Source organism: Ranitomeya variabilis, chromosome 2 (genome assembly GCF_051348905.1).
Source record: "Ranitomeya variabilis isolate aRanVar5 chromosome 2, aRanVar5.hap1, whole genome shotgun sequence".
Lineage (NCBI taxonomy): Eukaryota > Metazoa > Chordata > Amphibia > Anura > Dendrobatidae > Ranitomeya > Ranitomeya variabilis.
The window spans coordinates 221,454,409-221,477,383 of NC_135233.1; the positions used below are offsets into that span (position 1 = coordinate 221,454,409).

At 45.2% G+C, this 22,975-nt stretch overlaps 1 protein-coding gene across 6 annotated transcripts in view; it reads right to left on the reverse strand.

Annotated features, from left to right (window-relative positions):
- Nucleotides 1-21,949, reverse strand: part of LOC143804991 (ras-related protein Rab-7a-like) — a 50,907-nt gene extending 28,958 nt beyond the window's left edge. The window contains exon 1 of one of the 6 annotated variants that reach the window (XM_077283683.1): nt 21,812-21,949. The gene's annotated coding sequence lies outside the window, so the exon portion shown is untranslated. Of the gene's footprint in view, nt 1-21,671 lie in introns of all 6 variants that reach the window. The other 5 variants (XM_077283688.1, XM_077283687.1, XM_077283689.1 and 2 more) reach the window with 5 other exon arrangements.
- Between the last annotated feature and the right edge of the window lie 1,026 nt (nt 21,950-22,975).

A 22,975-nucleotide genomic window follows, 5' to 3' on the forward strand; every position in this document is an offset into this window, starting at 1 on the left:
GTCCTGTCCCCCACTAATCGACGTGGTCCGCCCTGTCAGCCCCTCCGCTACTACTATCTCCACCCCAAATTATGAGAACCTGTAAACTTGTAAATAAATAAAACTTTTTTTGGTTTAAAAACAATTTTATTGCCTTTCCTTTTTTTTTTTTTTAAACTGTATAAAAACCACCAAGGTTATGGTAAAAGTAACAGTAGAAAATGTGTAAAGGGGTACCTGTACAAAACATACAATACTGCGAGGTTAAAGTACAAAGGTTTTGTAACAAAAGAAAAAACATGGTATATTTACAAGTGTGAAAAAAATTATTTTTTTTTTTACACCATTTCGTACTGCCAGTCAACTGATCCTTGAGGAGACATGAAGTAGTCTGCAAAATTGTCCCGCATTCTGGAGACTGCTACTGAACTGCGAAAACTTGTGTTGTGGTAATCCCGCAAGGTGATTTCTGACACATTATCCTCCAGGGAAACATGTTCTTTGGATAATACAAAATTGTGAAGTACCACAACAAGCCTTCACCACATCAACAGTGTCAGTCTGCAGCTTAATTGCAGTTAGTAGGACTCTCCATTTAGCAGTTAGTATGCCAAAGGCACATTCCACAACTCTTCGTGCTGTGGTTAAGCGATAATTAAAAATTTTCTTCCTCTGGGTCAGTCCACTACTTCCATAGGGTTTTATCAAGTGTGGTGAAAGCAGGAAGGCATTATCTCCAACGCACACAAATGGTAATGGTGGACCTGTGGTTCCATGGAGAGGTCTAGGAGGTGGAAAGTCAAATGTCTCTCCATACAAACGACGCCCCATTGGTGAAGTTTTAAAAATCTGGAGTCATTTGCACGTCCATACGCACCGATATCCACAGCGATAAATTTGCAGTGTGCGTCGGCTATGGCCATCAATACAATTGAGAAGTACTTTTTGTAGTTGTAAAATTCTGATCCAGAGCCATAAGGTTTGACAATCCTTATATGCTTCCCATCGACTGCTCCCACACAATTTGTGAACTGGCATAATTGTTCAAAATTGTGGGCAATCTCCAGCCACCTCTCCTGTGATGGCTCTGGAATGTATTCCGCTTGTAAGTAGTGTTGAGCATTCCGATACCGCAAGTATTTAAAATAAAAAATATGGATATACTCACCTCTCCGGCGGCCCTTGGACCTTACCGCTGTAACCGGCAGCCTCCGTTCCTAAGAATGAGCGCGTGAAGGGCCTTCGATGACGTCGCGGCTTGTGATTGGTCGCGTGAGCGGTCACATGAGCGGCACGCGACCAATCACAAGCCACGACGTCATCGAAGGTCTTAAACTGCTCATTCTTAGGAACGGAGGCTGACGGTTACAATCGGTAAGGTCCAGGGGCCCCCGGACGGGTGAGTATATCCATATTTTTTATTTTAATTCTTTATTTTTTACATGAATATGGATCCCAGGGCCTGAAGGAGAGTTTCCTCTCCTTCAGACCCTGGGAACCATCCAGGATACCTTCCGATACTTGAGTCCCATTGACTTGTATTAGTATCGGGTATCGGTATCGGCGATATCCGATATTTTTCGGGTATCGGCCGATACCAATACTTTCAAGTATCGGAAGGTATCGCTCAACACTACTTGTAAGCAATCCCACAATGCCCGGCAGGTCTCTCTGATGATCCCTGAGATTGTGGATATCCCAAGCCTGTACTGGAAATATAGGGATGAAAACAATTTTTTATTTTTTTTTTTGTAATCAATTAGTGTTTATTGAAGATTTCCAAAACAATACAATGCAGTCAAACAGTAATAACAGTAACAGAGGTCAACTAAAAATGACCAGAAATAAGTAAGGAGAAAAACAAAACCAATCAGAAAGGAAGAAGTAGGAAGTAGGGGACAGAAGCGGGGGGGAGGGGTAGGTAGGAGGAAAGGAGTATAGGCATTCACAAGACATTATCTAGCAGTTCAGTTATAGACAAGGGGTCCTGGCAAACTGTGGCAGAATAAAAATATTACAAACACAAAAACAGACAAATATGCTTACTTATTCCCACTCAAGTAAAAGGTCAAACAAGGTGGTGCGGGTCAATAGAGGAATGACCACTATGTAACCAAGGGTGCCAAATATTTTGTCTTTGGCAGTCATGGAGTGGAGCCAAGGAGAGTTCATATTGGCAGTGGACATTAAGTTTATTAATTATTTCACTAATATTGGGAGAATTAGTGTCTTTCCATCTTGAGGCGACTAATAACTTGGCAGCTATTAGAATATGTGCTAGTGTACCTCGAAGTATGTGTGGAATATCCTCCAGGCCGATGTGAAGAATGGCCTGCCTAGGTGACAGTCAGCTGGATCCCCAAGACCTGTGCAATTAAAAGGTCCATATCTCTCCAACAGGGTTGAAGAATTGGACATGACCACCAGGTGTGTTCCAGAGTTCCCCTGTGACCGCACCCCCTCCAGCATTTGTCCGACCCGGCAGGGTCATAGTGAGCCACCTGAACCGGATATTGATACCATCTAAGGTGTACTTTTTTCAATTGTTCGAGATGATTGACGCAGGCAGATACCCGTAATACTTCACCCAGTCCATCCTCCCAATCTATCGGGTCAGGTAGGAAGTCCAGATCCTGTTCCCACTTGATCATATATGGCAGTTTAACATCTTCTGCTGGGTCGTTTAAGGCTTTATATAAAATTGAAATTCCCTTCGGGGCAGAGTCAGGCAACAAGAAAGTCTTAGTTACTCACCGGTTAACGGTGTTTTTCGGAGTCCATGACAGCACTACGGAGAGGGGATCCGCCCTTCAGGAACAGGAAACCTACAAATACATAAGGGCGGCACCTCTCCCACTCATCAGTTGGTTTACAGAGCACAAGAGGACCACCAAGGTTAATAGCATACATAATAAACAATGATACAATAACTAACTATTCACTACCCGTGAATTATATAAATAAAGGAAGAGGTGTACACCCAGAACTTAAGAAGACGGGAGGGTATGTACAGGTGCTGTCATGGACTCCGAAAAACACTGTTAACCGGTGAGTAACTAAGACTTTATCGGTTGTCCATGACAGCACTACGGAGAGAATTACAGAGAGTAACTAACTAGGGAGGGACTACAGCTTGCAGCACCCTTACACCAAAAGAGAGGTCAGAAGAGGCACCCAAGTTCAGTCTATAGTGGTTATAGAATGTGTTTGGGGAAGACCAAGTAGCAGCCTTACAAATTTGGTCGATCGACACCTCCAATCTTTCCGCCCACGAAGCCGCCATAGCTCTAGTGGAATGCGCTTTCAGACCTTCAGGCGCCGGCTTGCCCTTTGAGATGTATGCCAGCGAGATAGCCTCCCTGATCCATCTAGCTAAAGTAGATTTTGATGCTCTATGACCCTTCCTACTACCCTGATAGGACACGAATAGGGCATTATCTATCTTCCAGGGATCACTTACTGCTAGATACTCCCGGATACATCTTTTTACATCTAAAGTGTGTAGCTTCCTTCCCTTATCGTTAGTAGGATTGGGGAGGAAAGATGGAAGAACTATTTCCTGCGTTTTGTGGAACCTGGACACTACTTTAGGAAGATATGCTGGATCAGGGGATAGTATCACTATCATCCCTAAGCTGCAAGTAAGGGGAACCCTGGATAATGCTTGGATGTCGCCTATCCTACGCGCCGATGTTAGGGCCACCAGGAAGGCTACTTTAAGAGATACATTTTTAATAGAGGCTGATGCAATTGGCTCAAATGGGGCCTCTGTCATGGCTGAGAGGACTAGGTTCAGGTCCCATGGCATGACCCTATTCTTCACCATTGGCCTAGACCATTTTGTCGCTCTGATGAATCTGCTGACCCAGTGATTCTCAGCAATGTTGCAGCCAAAGAGAGCCCCTAAGGGCTCATTTCCACATGCGAGGCACACGTCCGTATCTCGCATGTGGAAACCAAGCTCTGGCGCCGGCACTTTGGAGCGGAGCTGTGCAGCTCCATGTGTTCCTATGCGGCCGCACGCTCCGCTCTGGAGTGCCAGCTCCACAGCTTGGTTTCCACATGCGAGATACGGACGTGTGCCTCGCATGTGGAAATGAGCCCTAAGGCTGATACCTGCACTTTAAGTGTATTTGGGGATAGCCCCATATCCAACCCCTTCTGTAAGAATTCTAAAATCTGGTCTATTGGTATTGACTGACCAGCTATTGCCCCCGAGTTTTGAAGGAACCTCTTCCAGATCTTGACATAAATCTTTGTGGTGATTATTTTTCTGCTCTTCAGCAGAGTGTGTTAATGAGGCCTGGAGAGAACTCCCTATCCTTTAACAGCGCCCGCTCAAAATCCACGCCGTCAGATGAAGGCCAACCGCCCGAGGATGGTAGACTGGGCCCTGGGATAGGAGATCCGGGATGTCTGGCAAGACCCATGGGTCGGATATCGACATAGCCCTCATGCATGGAAACCACGTCCTTCTGAGCCAGAAGGGGGCAATTATTATCACAGTGGCTTTGTCCTTCCTGATTTTCCTCACCACCAGAGGAAGTAGAGATAGGGGAGGAAAGGCGTAGGCTAGCCTGAAGTTCCAGTCTATGAGGAGGGCGTCCACTGACAGAGGATTTTCTCTGGGGTTGAGAGAGCAGAATTGTGCCACTTTCCTGTTTTCTTTTGTGGCAAACAGGTCTACCTCTGGTTGACTCCATCTTTCCACGATGAGGTTGAAGATGGAGCCGTTCAGGGACCACTCTCCCTGCCTCAATGTGTTGCGGCTTAAGAAATCCGCCGTAGTGTTTTCTGCCCCTCTTATGTGAAGAGCCGTCAATGAGAGAAGATAAGATGTTGCTCTGCTAAATGGAATAGACGATCTGCTACGCACATTAGGGATTTGGAACGAGTCCCGCCTTGGTGATTTATGTATGCCACGGCGACCCGATTGTCCGAGAATACCCGCACGTGGTGGCCCTGTAGATAGACAAGGAGTGATTTAACTGCCTGTTCCACAGCCGTTAACTCCTTTAGGTTGGAGGACATTTCTATCTGATCCCAATCCCAAAGCCCCTGGACCAATGTATCCCCCATGTGAGCCCCCCACCCAGAAGGGCTAGCGTCCGAGGTGACTATACGAGTTACATTATATTCCCAGGGGACCCCTGTGGACAGGTTCTTTTGGTCTAGCCACCATCCGAGGAATACAATAGCATTTTGGGATAGGGTCAGCCGGCTCTCCAGACATCCCCCCAACCTTTTTTGTTGTAACAGCACCTCGCCCTGCAGTATCCTCGTATGATACTGGGCCCATCGGACCGCTGGAATACAGGAAGAGAGAGAGCCTAACAGAGACATGGCTCTTCTAAGGGACATGGTGGGGTTTTTAGAGGCATTCAGCACCTGAAGGTGCAAGCGATCAATTTTCTCTTGAGGCAAACGGCATTCCTGAACCTGGGAATCCAGGGTCAGGCCTAAAAATCGCTGCACCGTCATGGGCTTTAAGCGTGATTTTTTAACATTTAGCAACCACCCCAGACGCTTCAGAGCCGACATCACTTTATGTAACTGTTCCAGACAGTGATCCGCCGTTTTACCTACGATAAGGAGATCGTCCAGGTAGGGGATTATTAGAATGTTGGACTCATGCAGGTGTGCCATAACTTCCGCCATAACTTTGGTAAACACTCGAGGGGCGACCGATATACCAAAGGGGAGGGCCCTGTACTGGAAGTGTCTGATTACCTCATCCAACCTTACCGCCACCCTCAGGTATCTTGGTGACCTGCATAAATAGGGATATGGTAATAGGCGTCCTTCAAATCCAATACTACCATAAAGCAGTTTTTAAACAGCAGCTTTATTGCGGTGTTAATAGTTTCCATCTTAAATGATTGAACGGTCAGGAAATTATTAAGAGCCCTAAGGTTAATAATTGTTCTGAAGGAGCCGTCAGGTTTACTAATTAGGAATAGAGGAGAGTAGAATCCTCTACCCTGTTCTCCTTCCGGAACCTCTGACAGGACATTTTTATTGAGCAGTTCGTGAACTTCCGTTTCCAGGGCCGCCTGTTCTGCTGGAGAGGACCTGAGTGGGGTAATTCTGAAGAAGTCCTGAGGGATAGAAGAGAACTCTAGCCGCAGACCCGTAGCTATTAACCCCAAAATCCAATCACTACTGGAGATTTTGGACCAGGCCGGGTAGAAGGCAGATAGTCTACCTCCCACTGGGGCGACTAGTCATTGGGGTGGTTTTTTGACCTCACGGGATGGCTCCTGACGTCCTCCACCTCCAAACATAAATCCAGTACCTTTCTTCTTTTTCTCATCCCATCTGCTCTGGTCTCTGGCTGGTCTTCTCCGAAATAATCTCTTCCCTGCTAAGGGACGCCTGTAAGAGGTAGTTGGTAGATTGGGAAACTTCTTCTCGTCTCCGGCTTTCTCCAGCAGTTCGTCTAGGACTGGACCAAACAGGTATTCCCCTTCGCATGGGATAGAGCACAGACTGGATTGAAGGTCAGCCGGCCAACATTTCAGCCATAGGGCCCTGCGTGCTACGTTTGATAGTCCGGCCGCCCTAGCTGCCATTCTTGCCGAATCCGCAGATGCATCCGCATTCTGAATTGTTGGTAGGAATTTCAACATAGAATCTCTGGAAACACCCCCTTCCAATTTAGACCCTAGCTGATCCAGCCAGACCATCATCGATCTGGCTGCACATGTCGCAGCTACAGCAGGTCTCAGGGCACCCGCCGACATCTCCCATGTCCCTTTAAGGAATGAGTCAGCCTTCTTATCGAGAGGATCCTTTAGGGAAGCCATGTCGTCAAAGGGGATAGATGATTTTTTAGACGCCTTAGACACCGCTGCGTCCAATTTCGGCGCCTTATCCCATGTGTTCACCATGGGGTCCTCAAAGGGATATCTGCGTTTAAAGGCCGGTGGAAAAGAGCCTTTTTCCCCTGGCTTTTTCCACTCCCTTTTGATGAGGTTCTGAACCTTGTCGTTGAGCGGAAAAGACCTACGCTTTTTAGGGTCTAGACCGCCAAACATTAGGTCCTGTGCTGAGAGTTCTGGCCTTTCGTCAGCCACCCCCATGGTGGATCTGATTTAATTAGTTTGTCAATGTGGTCCAACGGGAAACAGAAACAGTTAGACTCCTCTTCCGAAGAGGACGCTGAGGAGACAGAGGCGTCTGACTCATTCTCCCTACTAGGGCCAGCGGACGAATCCGAATCTGAGGCGATAGGCTCCCTTCTTCTTTTGGAAGACTCCCCCCCGGGACAGGGATTTCAGGGAATCTTTCACCTCCTTCCTGATAATCTCCCTAAGGTTTCATGTGAAATCAGGAGACTCTTCCGCCACCTATGGGAGCGTAGAAAAAGGCTATGTAAATTATCTGGCGCTACCGCTATCAGTGTTCCCATCAATTTATTTCCTACCGTCTGCTGTACACACGACTGACAAAGTCTCTTAGGGTAGGCGTCTGGCAAAGGGCAAGCGCATAGCGCACACTCCTTGTTTTTTGCTTTACCAGTGCATTTTTTTCCCCTACGGAAATAAGCATAGGAAAAGACTGCATCAGGGTACATTCACGAAGACCTCTAACCCAGGCAGTAGCGGTAGGTACCGGATTACTGGGGGGGGGGGGGTCGGTCCAGATCCTTCTGTCTCGATCTGCGACTGGCCTGATTACTGCGTCCGCTAGTCTTCAGCTGGGGGTTTGCATGGGACTTCTCCGATGATCTGTCCTGCTCCTGCTCCAGCAGACCGACGGCAGCTTCCGGCTCATCCATAGCTGCAGATGGGCTCACAAGCAGCCCTGCAGCATTCTGTTTGGCTATAAATAGCCCTTCCCCTGGATCCGGAATCAGTGCAGGTGCGTGGCCAAATCCACCCCCCATTTGCAAGTCACTGCTCCACCCCCCCCCGCACCCAAACGCTCCCCCCCGCCCCCGCCTCATGCAGGAAAGCTGCGTTTTATGCAAAAACCCGGCCGGCGTTTGACTTCCGGTCATGGCCCCGCCCCCCGCTCGTCACTTCCGGTATCGGGCAGAGCGCTCAGGAACGTGCCCGGAAGCCGGGGGACGGTGCCGCCGGACCACCCAGCCGCTACACCATCGCCGCCTGCGGCCGCAGCACAGCGGCGATCGCGGCAGAAGCCAGCGTCCGACCCCCAGCTCCGGTCCCGAACCGAAAGGAGTGCACAGGACGCTGCACCGCACCGACGGGGATCAGAGCGGGGGAGACCGAGGCCCAGGGGGGTGAGCGGACCCTGGGGGGGACATACTCACCTCGCTGACCACTGGGGATGGACCTCCTCCGGACGTCGCTCCACACTGCACCGCTCACTGTCGTGGGGTCCTACCCGGACCCACCGTGGCGCTTCCAGGGACCCGCACTGCCCGAGGTAGGAGACCCCCTCGCTACCTGGGTCGGACAGCCGGCCTGGGTATTGATAGGAGAAACGAAGTCGTATCTGAAGGGAATCCTGTCCTCCAGGAACAGGAAACCAACTGATGCGTGGGAGAGGTGCCGCCCTTATGTATCTGTAGGTTTCCTGTTCCTGAAGGGTGGATCCCCTCTCCGTAGTGCTGTCATGGACGACCGATAAATAACCATTAACCCTGTTATTTAAATGGGAGTTGAAGAAAGGCGAGTTTGGGGAATTATGAAGTAGATGACGTATCTGCAAATATTGATAGAAATATCTCTGGACATTCGGGAAGTTGGAGGCCAAGCGGTCAAAGGGGACAAGGCCATTGGTACCCAATATCTGCCGTAATGTTACGATTCCAGCATCAACCCAAGGCTGGAGATTAATAAATGGGATGTGTGTCTCAAGGGCTTTTAAGGATAGGGAGTCATGAGATAATTTAATCAAGGAAGGGACCAGTGTCCTCCAACAGTGGAGCGCGATTTTCATGGTTGGTAAGGTAGGGGAATAATCAGTGATTGCAATAGATTCAGCCTCAAGAATCGTGCGGGTAGATCTAGTTTTGGCATAGTAGTTTTCTATTTGGAGCCATCTATGGTCTTTGTCCGCCTGCCACCAGTCTCTAAGTCCAGTTAGTATGGCCGCTCTATGACACAGCATGAGGTTCGGCATTCCAAGCCCTCCCCGTTTGTACGGATAGTATGAAAACGATTCTCCAGTTGCAAGGAATCTGTTAACAAAAAGGAAAAGACAATAATTAATAAAAACTTCAAAAAACAACATTACAGTTATAAGTCTGATGAATGAGAATCATTAAAAAAACAAACAAAAAAAAACAAACATCTTACCGAATAGTCACCATCAGCCGCTCCGCTGGTGATATGGAGAAGCGCATCTGGGTGTCTCGTCTCCGTATTGATTCTTCAACATGGCTCAACAAAGTTTCAAAATTTTCCGCTTTCATGCGCACATAGCTGAAGAATTTTTCAGGATTTTCCCTCAATTCAATGTACAGTGTGGAATAAACGCCACGGGTCATGCGTTGGGCTGTGATAGGATGGATCCACAGCCTTCTCTTCCGCCGCTGCCGCAGGATGCGCAGTCTTTCTTCCTCCTTGTCTCGAACGATGACTGCCAACTGATTAGCCTCAAAAGTGAAATCCGCACATATCTTCACAATATTCGCCAGCACCCCTTCCATCTTTGCCACTTTCTCTACAACCTTTCAAAGATGTGGTGCAAATACACTGTATATACAGTTTCCCAGTAGTTTCCAGTAACCAATCACATTGAGATCCTCCTTTTTTAAAAACCGGATCCGTCAAAAAACGGTTACAAAGGATGGAAAAACGGTTGCAACGGTTCTAATGGATCCGTTTTTTGGACGCATCTATGTAACGGATCCGTCTGAAAAAACGGATCCGTTAGAACCGTTTTCTCAACAATTTTGACGGATCCGTCACGATGTTGGAGCAAACTGACGCCAAACAACTGAAGTGTGAAAGAAGCCTTACCGTGGAATAACGGTATTTCTCAGAGCCCATGACAGCACTACCAGAGAGGGGATCCGCCCTTCAGGGACAGGAAACCCATAGGATAAAATGGCGGTACCTCTCTCCTGCGTCAGTTTGGTTTACAGAGCATCAGAGGTCCTCCAGGTTAGTGACAACAGGAAAATATACAATTTTAACATATTGCTTAATAGGATTACACCGTGTCTATAATAAAAATACACATTTCATATAATAAAGTGCTCACCGCACACGTGTTAAGGGGGGAAATAAGCAGGTGCTGTCATGGGCTAAGAGAGAAATACCGTTATCGGTAAGTAACTATGCTTTTCTCAGTCGCCCATGACAGCACTACCAGAGAGAATTGCAGAGATTATTGCTTAGGGAGGGACCACAGCCTGCAAGACCCTTCTTCCGAAGGTTAAGTCAGATGAAAAGGCTAGGTCTAAGCGGTAGTGTCTAAAAAAGGTTGAAGGTGATGACCAGGTGGCCGCTTAAAGATTTTGTCTATTGATACCTCCGACCTTTCGGCCCAGGAGGTCGCCATAGCTCTTGTAGAGTACGCTTTGAGCCCCTCAGGAACTGTGTTTCCAGTGGACGAATACGCCAAGGCTATCGCATCTGTTACCCAGCGAGCTATAGTGCTTTTGGAGGCTTTGAGTCCTTTTCTGGGTCCCTGAAAACAGATAAAGAGACCCTTCCTTCCTATGCCGCTGGGTGGATTCTAAGTATTGTACTTGACACCTTCTCACATCTAATGTGTGGAATTTTTCCTCTTTCTTATTTTTAGGGTCTGGGCAGAAGGAAGGAAGGATTATCTCCTGGGACCTGTAAAAATTGGACGCAACTTTGGGTAGATAAGCAGGGTCTGTTTTCAGTATTACCCTATCATCCATGATTTGCGTGAAGGGAGGATTTGCAGATAGGGCCTGGAGATCACTTGTTCTACGGGCAGATCTTAAGGCTGTGAGAAGGGCCGTTTTAAGTGATAAGGTTTTAAGTGGTATCGAATCTATGGGCTCAAACGGGGGCTCTGTTAGAGCTGACAAGACTAAAGTTTAAGTCCCAGGTTGGTAGTCTTTTTATGTTTATGGGTTTAGATCTTACAGCAGCTTTAATAAACCTTGTTACCCATGGATTAGCGGCTATATTCTCACTGTATAACACCCCTAAAGCCGCTATTTGCACTTTTAAAGTGCTTACCGAGAGGCCTAGATCAAAGCCTTTTTGTAGGAATTCTAATACTTTAGCAACTGGGACCCCATCTTGTAATTTTATCCCAGAGGTGGACAGAAACTTTTTCCAGGTTTTGCCGTAGATTTTAGTTGTTACTGTTTTCCTACTTTTCAATAGTGTGGACACTAGTTTATCCGAAAAACCCCTTGCCTTTAGTAGTGACCTCTCAAATTCCACACTGTCAAGTGGAGGCTCTCTGACTGAGGGTGGAACACCGGTCCCTGCGATAGGAGGTCTGGAAGATCCGGGAGAACCCAGGGATCGGTGACCGATAGCATCCTCAGCCAGGAAAACCAGGTCCTTTTGGGCCAGAAAGGGGCTATTAGGATGAGACTCGCCCTGTCCTGTCTGATTTTCCGCAGAACTGCTGGAATAAGTAGATAAGGGGGAAATCATGAATGCATCCAGTGCCCGAGGGCCCCCTCTGGGGGTCTAGAGAACAGAATTATTTTACTTTCCTGTTCTCTACACTGGCAAAAAGGTCTATTACAGGGACCCCCCATAGTTTGGTGATCTGATTGAAGATGCTTTGATTCAGTGTCCATTCCCCCTGTTTTAATTGGGTGCAGCTTAAGAAGTCTGCTTTTTGGTTTTCTACCCCCTTTATATGTAGTGCAGAGAGGGATAGAAAGTTGTTATCTGCTAAAGTGAAGATTTGGGAAGTGGCCTTCATAAGGGCTCGAGACCTGGTCCCCCCCGGTGGTTCAGGTAGGCTACCACCACCTGATTGTCCGAGAAAACCCAGACATGATGCCCCTGCAGGCTGGGAAGGAAGTATGATAGAGCATGGCTCACCACCCAAAGTTATTTTTGGTTTGAGGATGCCCCGTATTCTTGACCTGTCCAGACTCCCTGAGTGATACTGTTGCCCAGGTGAGCTCCCCACCCCGTGGAACTGGCATCCGTGGTAACTATCCGAGATATGTCTATTACCCAAGGAACCCCTTTTGATAGGTTGTTGGAATCCAACCACCAGGTTAGGGAACGAATAGTGTCTGAATTTAGAGTCATATGTCCTTCTAGATGTCCCTCTAGTGTGATCTGATTCCTCAGAATATCCCACTGGAGATTTCTCGTGTGAATTTGTGCCCACTGTATTGCCAGGAGGCAGGCAGAAAGGGACCCCAGTAGGGACATCGCCCCTCTCAAGGTCATATGAGGGTTTGAGCAAGCTCTTGAGACAAGATTTTATTTTTTTATTTTTTTTTCTGGTCTGGAAGACGACATTCCTGTGTTATCGAGTCCAAAGTTAGGCCCAAAAACTCTGGTCGGTTCTAGTTTTGATTTGGAGATTTATAAGCCAGCCTAACTCGGTCATAGTTTTTATTACTCTGTCGCATTGTTGGCGACAGTGTTGGGCTGAATTGCTGACAATTAGAAAGTCGTCCAAGTATGGTACTATTAAAATGTCTTTCTCTTAGATGGGCCATCATTTCCTCTATCAATTTGGTAAATATGCGGGGTGCCACTGAAATGCCAAAAAGGAAGGGCTTTGTACTGGTATTCCATTATTTCTCCTCCCATGATCACTGCTAGTCTGAGGTATTTCTGGGAGTTTTTGTGGATGGGGACGTGATAATACGCGTCGCTAAGATCCAACACTATCATGAAGCAATTCGGAAACAGGTTTTTGATTGTTGATTTTATTGATTCCATTTTGAAACTTTGGTTCTTTACATAACTGTTTAGCTTCCGCAAGTTTATTATTGTACGGAAGGAACCATCCGGTTTTGGAACCAGAAACAGTGGGGAAAAGAGCCCTGTCCCTCTTTCCAGCAGGGGGACTTCTTGAATGACGTCTTTGTTTATGAGCTTTGAAATTTCTTGTTCCAATGCCTATTGTTGCTGAGGTGAGGATTTTAGTGGGGTAACCACATAGTAAAGTAAAGTTTATCTGAAGTCCCATTTTTATCAAGTTCAAAACCCAAGTGCTGGTTGAGATTTTTTCCCAGGCCGGAAGGTGTTGAGATAATCTCCCTCCCACCCTGGGGAAGGTGTCACTTAGGGTTTTTTTTATCTCTTGGGGAATTACCAAAGAGGAACCCCCTATCTCTCCTTTTTCCATCATCCCATCTGTTCTGTTCCCTTGGGGGACGTCTCCGGAAAAACTTCCTATTCCGAAAGGGCCGCTTAACAAATTGTGTGGCCAGGTTAGGGAATCCTTTTTTCTTATCTCCAGCTTTTTGTAAAATGTCATCCAGGGTCTCTCCAAACAAAAATTTTCCCTCACATGGAATTGAACAACGTTTTTGTTTAGTCTGTAGGTCGCCTGGCCAACTTTTTAGCCATAGCGTCCTACGAGCTGCATTAGATAAAGCTGCCGATTTGGAAGTGAGTTTAATAGAATCGGCTGACGAGTCCGCCAAAAAGGCTGCCGCCCCTCTAATCATGGGAATCGATTCTATCACTTTACTCCTAGATACCCCATCTCTTAGTTGTTTCTCTAAGTTATCTATCCAAATCATTAGAGATCTAGAAGTACACGTGGCTGCTATTGCAGGCCTTAAACATCCCCCTGCCGATTCCCAGGCCCCTTTAAGGAAGGTATCGGCTCTTTTATCAAGGGATCCTACAGAGTTCCCATGTCCTCAAAGGGCAATGCAAATTTTTTTGAGGCCTTAGCTACTGCTACATCAAGTTTAGGGGCTTTATCCCATGACGTAGAAGCCTCTTCCTTGAAGGGATATTTCCTTTTAAGGGAGGGTACGGATGAGTTTTTTTCCTTTCTGGTTTCTCCCACTCCTTTTTAATTAATGCTTGAACATTTTCGTTGAGTGGAAAGACTCTACGCTTTTTTTGACCTAATCCTCCAAACATGATGTCCTGTACCGTCTTGTCAGGACGGGGATCCAGGACCCCCATGGTCGATCTTACAGCCTTCACAGGGGCATCGACTTCATCTAAAGGGAAGCAGTGGTGACCTCCGCTCTCAGAATCCGAGGAGGAGGAGGACACCCGTCTGTCTGAATCTCTATCTTCAGAACTAGAGGACTCGGAGTGTGAATAGAGTACAGGTGTTTTCTCTTCGGCCCCTTCCCCTTTAAGGGATTTAAATGCAGTTTCCACCTCTGATCTGATTACAGATCGCAATTCAGAGGCGAAACTAGGGGTTTCCTCACAAAAGGACCTGTCCTATACATGAATCACACAATTTCTTATCCCAGGTTTGCGACAAGGGTTTTCTGCACAGGGGACATGACCTATGCTTAGTTTTCTCCGTTCTTTTTCTTGCCTATAAATAAACGGAAAAGGGGACCATAATTATTTGGTGAACTTTCACGAAGATCACTCACCCATCTTGCGCAGCGACAGGTACCGGTTCTGGAGGAGGTATAGGATCCTGTATGAGATCCGTAGTCGGTGGTGTCGGCTGGTTAGCCATAGTGGAGACATTACTCTGCAGCGTGGAATGGCTGCTGGAGCGAGTACTGCGGGTGCCGGTAGAGGATCTCTTTCTTTGCGTATCCGGCTTACGCTGGTGGTGACGCTGCTGCGGCGGCTGGAGCTGCTGATCGCTGTCCTCCATTATTGGGACTGTATGCAGCAAGGAAACATCTCCACAGCGATGTTTAAAAGGTATTTTTGGCGCCAATCCACCCCCTCCTCCAGGGCTGCGTCATCGGGAAACGCTGATCCCCATATCCTGATCTGCGCATGCGCGCACTGCCTGGGACCCGGAAGTAGAGATGGACTAGATCCGGGGCGGCGGCCATCTTGGGGCACCTTGCACACTGTGCACGGGCGCCCGCCCCAAATCAGGAAGTGCATGTTGCGGCGTGAAGATGTATGGCACACCGGGTCCCCGAAGCCCTTACCCCAATCCGGGGAGGCAGCCGCACTTCCCTCCGCGCACTCTGCAGACCCCTCGGTCCCAGCAGTGGCGGCGGCGGACACCGCACCAGCCGTGACAGGGGCCTCCCCGCTGTCATAGCTCGACTGGCCGGCTCCGGATCTTCAGGTACCGATCCTAGAGGGTTCCCTGTCAGGGACAGGAAACCAAACTGATGCAGGAGAGAGGTACTGCCCTTTTATCCTATAGGTTTCCTGTCCCTGAAGGGTGGATCCCCTCTCTCTAGTAGTGCTGTGATGGGCGACTGAGAAAATGGAAATGCTAAGGGCATCGGAAAATGGCACAATTATTATTATTTTTTTTTAAATTTGCAATTCTTTTTCTCCACTTCGATAAAAAAGAACCTAGACATAGTTTGGACAGATTCCCTTTAGCGTGCAGTAAACACTGTAAGAACTAAACATGGAAAATATTAGTGGAATTGCAATTGTTCTCCACTTGGAGGTGGGATTAATATGAGACCTTATGCATTGCTTTCCATTCGGCAAACAAGTTGCACGTTTTAAAACCTCTACAGTAAAAGAAAGTAAAATGCATGACCGAGTAAGATCTTATAACAGCGAATGAACACGTACATTGGTGGTGGAGGAATTGGTTTTACAAAAAAATGCTGTATAAATATGTCCTGATCATGTGCAGTCTCTGCAGGTAGGATAACATTAGATGGGTTGGAAACAAGCAATGTACGCCACCAGAATAATACTTAAAGCTCTGGATAACAGCCTGCACATTCCTCCACCTCGATCAAGCAATACAAGCTTTTCTTTGTTTTGCTAGCTGTATTGTAGACAAGGAAATCCTATAAAACAATATTTAAGAAAAAAAAAAAAAGATACTTTGAAAAATAAACGAATCGATGGTAGAGGAGGTGAATCATTGCTCATTTTTTATGTAGGAATCTTCATAAAAATACAAACTGTATAGGGATGAAGGATCATTACTATGATTGCTTAACCCCGTGCAGTAAGCAGTCTTGTGGGCAGCACATCCTTGGGCACATATAAGATGCAGTCAGCTGCTCACATGGCAGCTGATTCCCGGGGCACGTTCACATGATCAGGATGAGCACTGATGAATAGTCATTTGGCCATGCAAGAGGCCTTTAGATTGAATGCAGACAGCCGTGCGCAGTGTTGATAGGAAAATTTGCCTATGGAACACATGGTGCTATTTATATTATTCTTTATTTATATAGTACCATTAATTCCATGGTGCTGTACATGAGAAAAGGGTTACATACAGAGTTATGGATATCGTTTACAGTAAACAAATTTACAATGACAGACTGGTGCAGAGGGGAGAGGACCCTGTCCTTGCAGACTTACATTCTACTGGATAATGGGGAAGAGACAGAAGATCGAGGGTGCGGCAGCTCGGGTGGTGGTGAGGCGGCAGAATGGTTATTGCAGGCTGTGGGCTTTCAGGTTCTGTCTGAAGGATCCGAGGGTGGTGGATATAATCGGACTTGTTGAGGCGTGGAGTTCCAGAGGATGGGGGATATTCTGGAGAAATCTTGGAGGCGGTTGTGTGAGGAACAAATAAGTGTGGAGGAGAGTAGGAGGTCTTGGGAGGATCGAAGATTATGTGAGGAAAGATAGTGGGACATTAGTTCAGAGATATAGGGAGGGGACAGGTTGCGGGTGGCTTTGTAGATCAGTGTTAGTAGTTTGAACTGGATTCGTTGGGGAATTGAGAGCCAGTGGAGGGATTTGCAGAGGGGAGAAGCGAGGAGAGAGGTGTATTAGGCGGGCAGCAGAGTTGAGGACAGACTGGAGTGGTGCAAGAGAGTTAGCAAAGAGGCCACAGAGGAGGGTGTTACAGCAATCGAGGCGGGAGATGATGAGGGCATGCACAAGAGTTTTAGTAGATTGTAGGCTGACGAAGGGACGGATTCTTACAATATTTTTGAGTTGGAGGCAACAGGAGGTGGCAAGAGTTTGGACATGCGGTTTGAAGGACAGGGCAGAGTCGAGAGTTACCCTGAGGCAGTGGATTTCAGGTGCGGGAGAGAGCGTGATGCCCTTTATATGGAATCACTTCATACACTTTTAAAGGATAAAAATTTTTTAATCTAAAAATGCAGTAACCAAAAAGTCAGTGAATTCAAAGGGCTTGAGATATATATAAAGAGAAAGGATTTATGCTATATGCACATTCCACCTAAAAAAGCACCACAAAGCCACCGTTACAAGAAAAAAAAAAAAGTGTTCAGTCTTTTGTTATTTATTTTAAAGGGAATATGTCAGCAGCTTTGTGTTATGTAATCTGACAGCAGCATGATGTAGGGAATGAGAACCTGATTCCAGCAATGTAGCACTTTACTGGGAGCATCAGCTGTGATACAATCACAGGTTTTCTCTGCTGCGTAAACCCACGCCCATTCAACCGATTGGCAGCTTTCTGTGTACATTGTATAGTGACAGAAAGCTACTAATCAGTGCTGTGGGCAGGGTTGGACCAAGAGGCACAAGACACCTAGTTCTGTACTCACAATCTCCTCCTGATAAAACACTGATTGTATTGAAACAGCAAAACAATCTAGTAAGTGATACATTCCTGGAATCAGGGTCTCTTCCGCTACATTAAGGTGCTCTAAGGGTATGTGCACACGCTGCGGAAAACGCTGCGGAAAACGCTGCGGATCCGCAGCAGTTTCCCCATGAGTTTACAGTTCAATGTAAACCTATGGGAAACAAAACGCTGTGCACATGCTGCAAAAAAAAAAAAAATGCGTGGAAACGCAGCGGTTTACATTCCGCAGCATGTCACTTATTTCTGCGGATTCCACAGCGGTTTTACAGCTTCTCCAATAGAAATCCACAGTTGTAAAACCACAGTGAAATCAGCAGCGGTTTTGCACTGCAGATTTATTAAATCCGCTGCGGAAAAATCTGCAGCGGACCAGAATACTTGTGCACATAGCCTTAAGGTTACAAAGCAAAAACTTGTTGACAGATTCCCTTTAACCCCTGTCTGACATCAGGCGGGATAGTATAGTTAGCCCACATCAGCTGTTTTGAACAGGAATCACGATACACCGGCGGCTGTTAACCTGTTACATGCCGCTGTCAAACTGACAGCGGCATTTGACACGTGCTTACGCAAGCGCGCCAGAAATCTCGCCCTTCAGCACCTATGTCACATTACCGTGGGTCACCGATGGGTTGGCATTTGGTTTCCAGCAGACCTCTATAGTTGTCACTGCCGGACTGAGGAATTCTGCTACATACAGGCGATCTGATCATCACCTGTATGTAGCAGAAGCGATTGGGTTATGGCAGCTTCTAGTCTCCCATGGAGACTAAAAATATTAAAAAAAATAAATAAATATCTAAGAGTTCAAATCACCCCCCCCCTTTTGCCCCATTCAAAATAAAAAAAGAAAAAAGAAAAAAAATCAAACATTTGGTATCGCCGCGTTCAGAATTGCTCGATCTATCAATATGAAAAAAAACAAAACAAAAAAAACAACAAAAGCCACACCCTGCATGAAACCAAACCACCCTAAAACTACTTTCACTCACTTTTCTTTTTGGCCTTAAATGGTCACTGTTGTTTCAACCAAGTGTTGCATAAATCTATATATAGTATAAGCAAATATACGGAACTTTGCAATGTATCTTATCAGAGAAATATGTTCCTTTCTTCACTTATGAGCCACTCCCACTCCTTTCCTGAACTCCTCATTCTCACTGAAAAACAGCTGAAATCTGTTAGGGTATGTGTCCACGTTCAGGAAACGCTGCGTTTTTTGACGCAGCATTGAGCAGCATGCTAAAAAAACGCAGTGTCCAGATGTTACAGCATAGTGGAGGGGATTTCATGAAATCCTGTCTCCACTATGCAGTAAAAGACGCATGCGGCACACCCGAGAAAACTCACATGCGGCGCATCTTTTAAGAACACAGCATGTCCTTACATAGCAGAAAACACTCAAGGAAAACGCAGGTGACCTGCCAGTGACCTCAGGTGCAGATTTGGTCAGGATTTTACCTGCATAAAATCCTGACCAAATCCTGAAGCAATCCTGAACGTGGACACATACCCTTAAAGATCAAGTGAAAATAGACTGCCAGGTCCCCGAGCTGTCAAATTACAGTCTACGGAAAGAAAAGGAGTGATGAACAGAGAGCAAGACAGGAACAGTCACACACAGACCATGCTGCAGACTTCTATTAACAGTTTTCACTCACTACAAAGCTGGATCTACAGCTACATTGCTCAGTACTGCTGTAATGTTTTCCATGCTATTACCACTTCAGATCATGCGTTACTTAAGAGACTGGGGGACATGAAATCTCTCATGTCTGGGTGTAGCCTACCAGACATTACAGAAGCTGGGATCCACCCACTAGCTCAGAGGCAACTGAAAATTAGAGTTTGCAGAGAGGAACCCTGGTGAAAAATACAGAAACAGTGTTATTGCTCACACGACAACTTAGTCTGAAAAATCAGACAGTTATGCTTGAGGGGGGAACCACACCAAAAAACAATGTCATTTTTAAATTAAAGGGGTTGTCCACTACTGGACAACTCTTGCTTAATCAATTCAGGACCCCTATTAAATTAAAGACAATGGATACCCACCTCCCACAGTGCCACCATTCTAGCAAAGTTGGCGCCACAAATCTCAAAAGTGACCTGACACTTTTGAGTCACATACAGGCTGCAGCTAACGAGTGGATGTTTTATTGGCTACAACTCATCAATATTCCATCAGGGTGGATGTCCACTCTGACAAAATAGAAAAGGCTACAGATAAACTCAGCTGGTACGACGGTGTCTAATATAAGTCACATGGCTATACCCTTACAATATGCGCACATGGACTTTTCCGCAGATTTTGTTGTGAACATACTGCATTTCACCTTTTACATTGCAAATGGTTATACGAGATGTGAAATTTGCAGTATAGTTCAGATTTACAGCACTGCTCAATTTACGCTGCGGGTTATCTCCAGTGTGTGGATGAGGACAAAATCTCACCCACTTTGCTACTGAGCATTGTGTGTTATCAGTATGGATAACTCCTTACTTTTCAGGATCTCGAGACATTTTATCACTGGGTCCTCAGATGTTACTTGTTTTCTCATCAGCAATTAAAGAAGACTGGACACCTATTGACATGTCTGGAGCGTAAACAGGCATGTTCCCACATAGATTTCCAGTAGAAAAATCTACTGCGATTTTCATTAGAAACATTGTGCATGACATTTAAAATTATAATATATATATATATATATATATATATATATATATATACACACACACACACGTCTACAGTGCATTTATTTTAGACAGTTTTTTTGTTACTACAAACACTCTGGTCTTTGGTGCAGAAAAATCTGCTGTACATATTCAACGTACGAATATGGTTGGGTTTTCACCAAGTCTCCTGTACAAGTTGTGGAAAATTTCTGCATGGAAAATCCTATAGCTTGTGAACGCTTTGTATGGAATGCATTTGGGTTTCACCCACTGGGTTACGTTCATGAAAAAAAATAAATAAAAATAAAATAAATAAATAAAAAAATTATATATATATATATATATATAAAAATCCCTCCAATTATCATCCATGTGTTTTGTTTTTTGTGCACCTAAATATTGCATACATTTCTTATAAATACATTTTTTAAATGTACATGATCAAATACAGTTCCCTAGGTATTATGATGAATTAAAATAAACCAGATAAAAGGGTGCTCCTGTCGAGATGAAAAGGCAAAGGGATCTGATAAGTGCAAATAAAACAAAAGTATTATGTAAAAAAAAAAAAAAGAAAAAGAAAAAGAAAAAAACAAACAAAAAAAAAACAAAAACACAACAACACACGTTTCGGCTGCTTTCAGCCTCCTTCAGGTTTATATAGCCTATAGTACAACTTTGCCAGTTGAGAATAGTTTTAATTTACTGTACTCTGTTCTCTGCTTTTCCCAGCAAGGAAAATCCACTATTGGTTTAATTTGCTAGGTAAATAATAATAATGTATCTTTAAAATAAAAAAAATAAAATAATAATAATTGGATAATTTGCAATTTTCTTTTTGTGCACCCAAAGACATCAATAGGGGAGTTTCATCCAACAAATGTAAGAAAGTGGTGCAATTTGATCTGTGTAAAGAAAAGAAAGAAAAAAAAAAACAAAACCTCATCTGAAAAGCCCAATTGAATAACATTGGTCCTAGTGTTATCCATCCACGTTTCACGGACAGCATTCAGATAAAAATATATATTCGTGTGAACTTTACCTGCAATGCAAAGGGTGAAATCTGCAACAAAATCCTCTGCAAAATCCACATACAGTAACAGGAGGATATTGCTGCAGATGTCCAGAGAAAAAAAAAAATCTGCAGCAACCTTACACGTGTTTAAGAAAAAATAAATAAAAATCTGTAATGTACCGGTTCCCTTAGCCTTAGGGTATGTTGAATCCATGCATCAAACAAAGGGAACCTATGGATATCAATGAGCATAGCCATGCTCCTCACACCACTATTGTAGAGAAAATTAGCATTAGCTGTTCCAATCAGCAGGTTATATTTTTTAAAATATATGAATTGATAAAAAAATACAAAATATGCCCTTCCACACTGTAGAGATGACCTCCACGCTTCCCCAACAAAATCAGCACTTATTTGACAATGTTTGGATAAATGCCTCCTGGATCCTTACCTCCTCTTTCACCTGATTTTACTTTGTATCCATTGAATGTAATCATACAAACAGAAAGCCAAGAATGCAACATTAAAACAATTCACCAGTGTAAGTACACCAGCTCAATAGTGCCAGGAGCTTACATGTTCATAACATACCTTGTGTCTGGATCCTAAGACTTTTTTTTTTTTTTTTAATTCTGGAAAGTTAGTAAGGAAGGAGGACTAAAAACTTGCACTCACACAGTTCCTGGTTCTTGAGCATGTGAGAGGAGGAGTAGAAGGGCTTGATGTGGGGAGGTGTCTTTAAGCTAAAGTGCATCAAATAAAAACTTTTAACACATTTACTGCCAATAGCAAAGTGACAGCTGCTGTAGAGGTAATGAAACCTGCTAGCCCAGAAATCAGAATATCCTGGGGGTGAAAAATCCAGCTCCTAAAACCATGTGTATGGGGGATATAGCGTACAGTATATTCCTAGTCATGCTAGAAGTAATCATAAGTAAATCACAAGGCTTCGGCTACATGGCGACTTTGGTCGTGTGGTCGAAGCTTGCTATGTGTCCCTGCTACGTCGCAGCGCAATGCAAGTGAATAGGGTCGCATATGATGCAGGTTGCATTAAAATCAGATACGGTTGGACTTTTTGCGACTTATTCGTTGCAGTCGTGGTAAGTTTCATTCACATTGCCTCCCCAATGTTGCAGTGACACATAGGAATCTTTGGCCTCTTGATCTGAGCTGCAGCCAAAGTCATTGTGCAGTCCTAGCCCAATTATATCAAATGACAATGAACAGTGGGAAGTTGGGAACAAACTTTGTATATAAGAATATCAGACATTGTAGACACAGGTACTGTATGTATGCCCTTGTATGCCTCTAATATGTTCGCCTGTTAACATCCTGACAGCATAGACATTACATCAAGAGCTGGTCCAGACCTCCAGAGCTGCTAGATACATGGGGTGACAGAAGATGAGTATGCCTCTGCTTACTTTGAATACTTGCAAGCCAAGGGGGAAAGTAAACATTTTCAGCAATGGACAACTCTAAGTTCTGCAAATTGTGGTCTGCGCATAGACTACTAAGTGGAAAGTCCAGTATTTTCCTATGACAGTCTTTGTTTTAGAAAAATAAATAATGATTGGTGATGACCCTATGAGTACATTAAAGGGGTTTTCCACAATCAGCTTTTACGTCCCACTAATACTTGTATATGTTTAAAACAACAATCACAGAAGATACTCACCAGTAGCATAACTAAAGTCCAATGGTTTGAACCTGCCCCCCGTGCATATTGGTCAGATGTATGGGCCCCTGTAG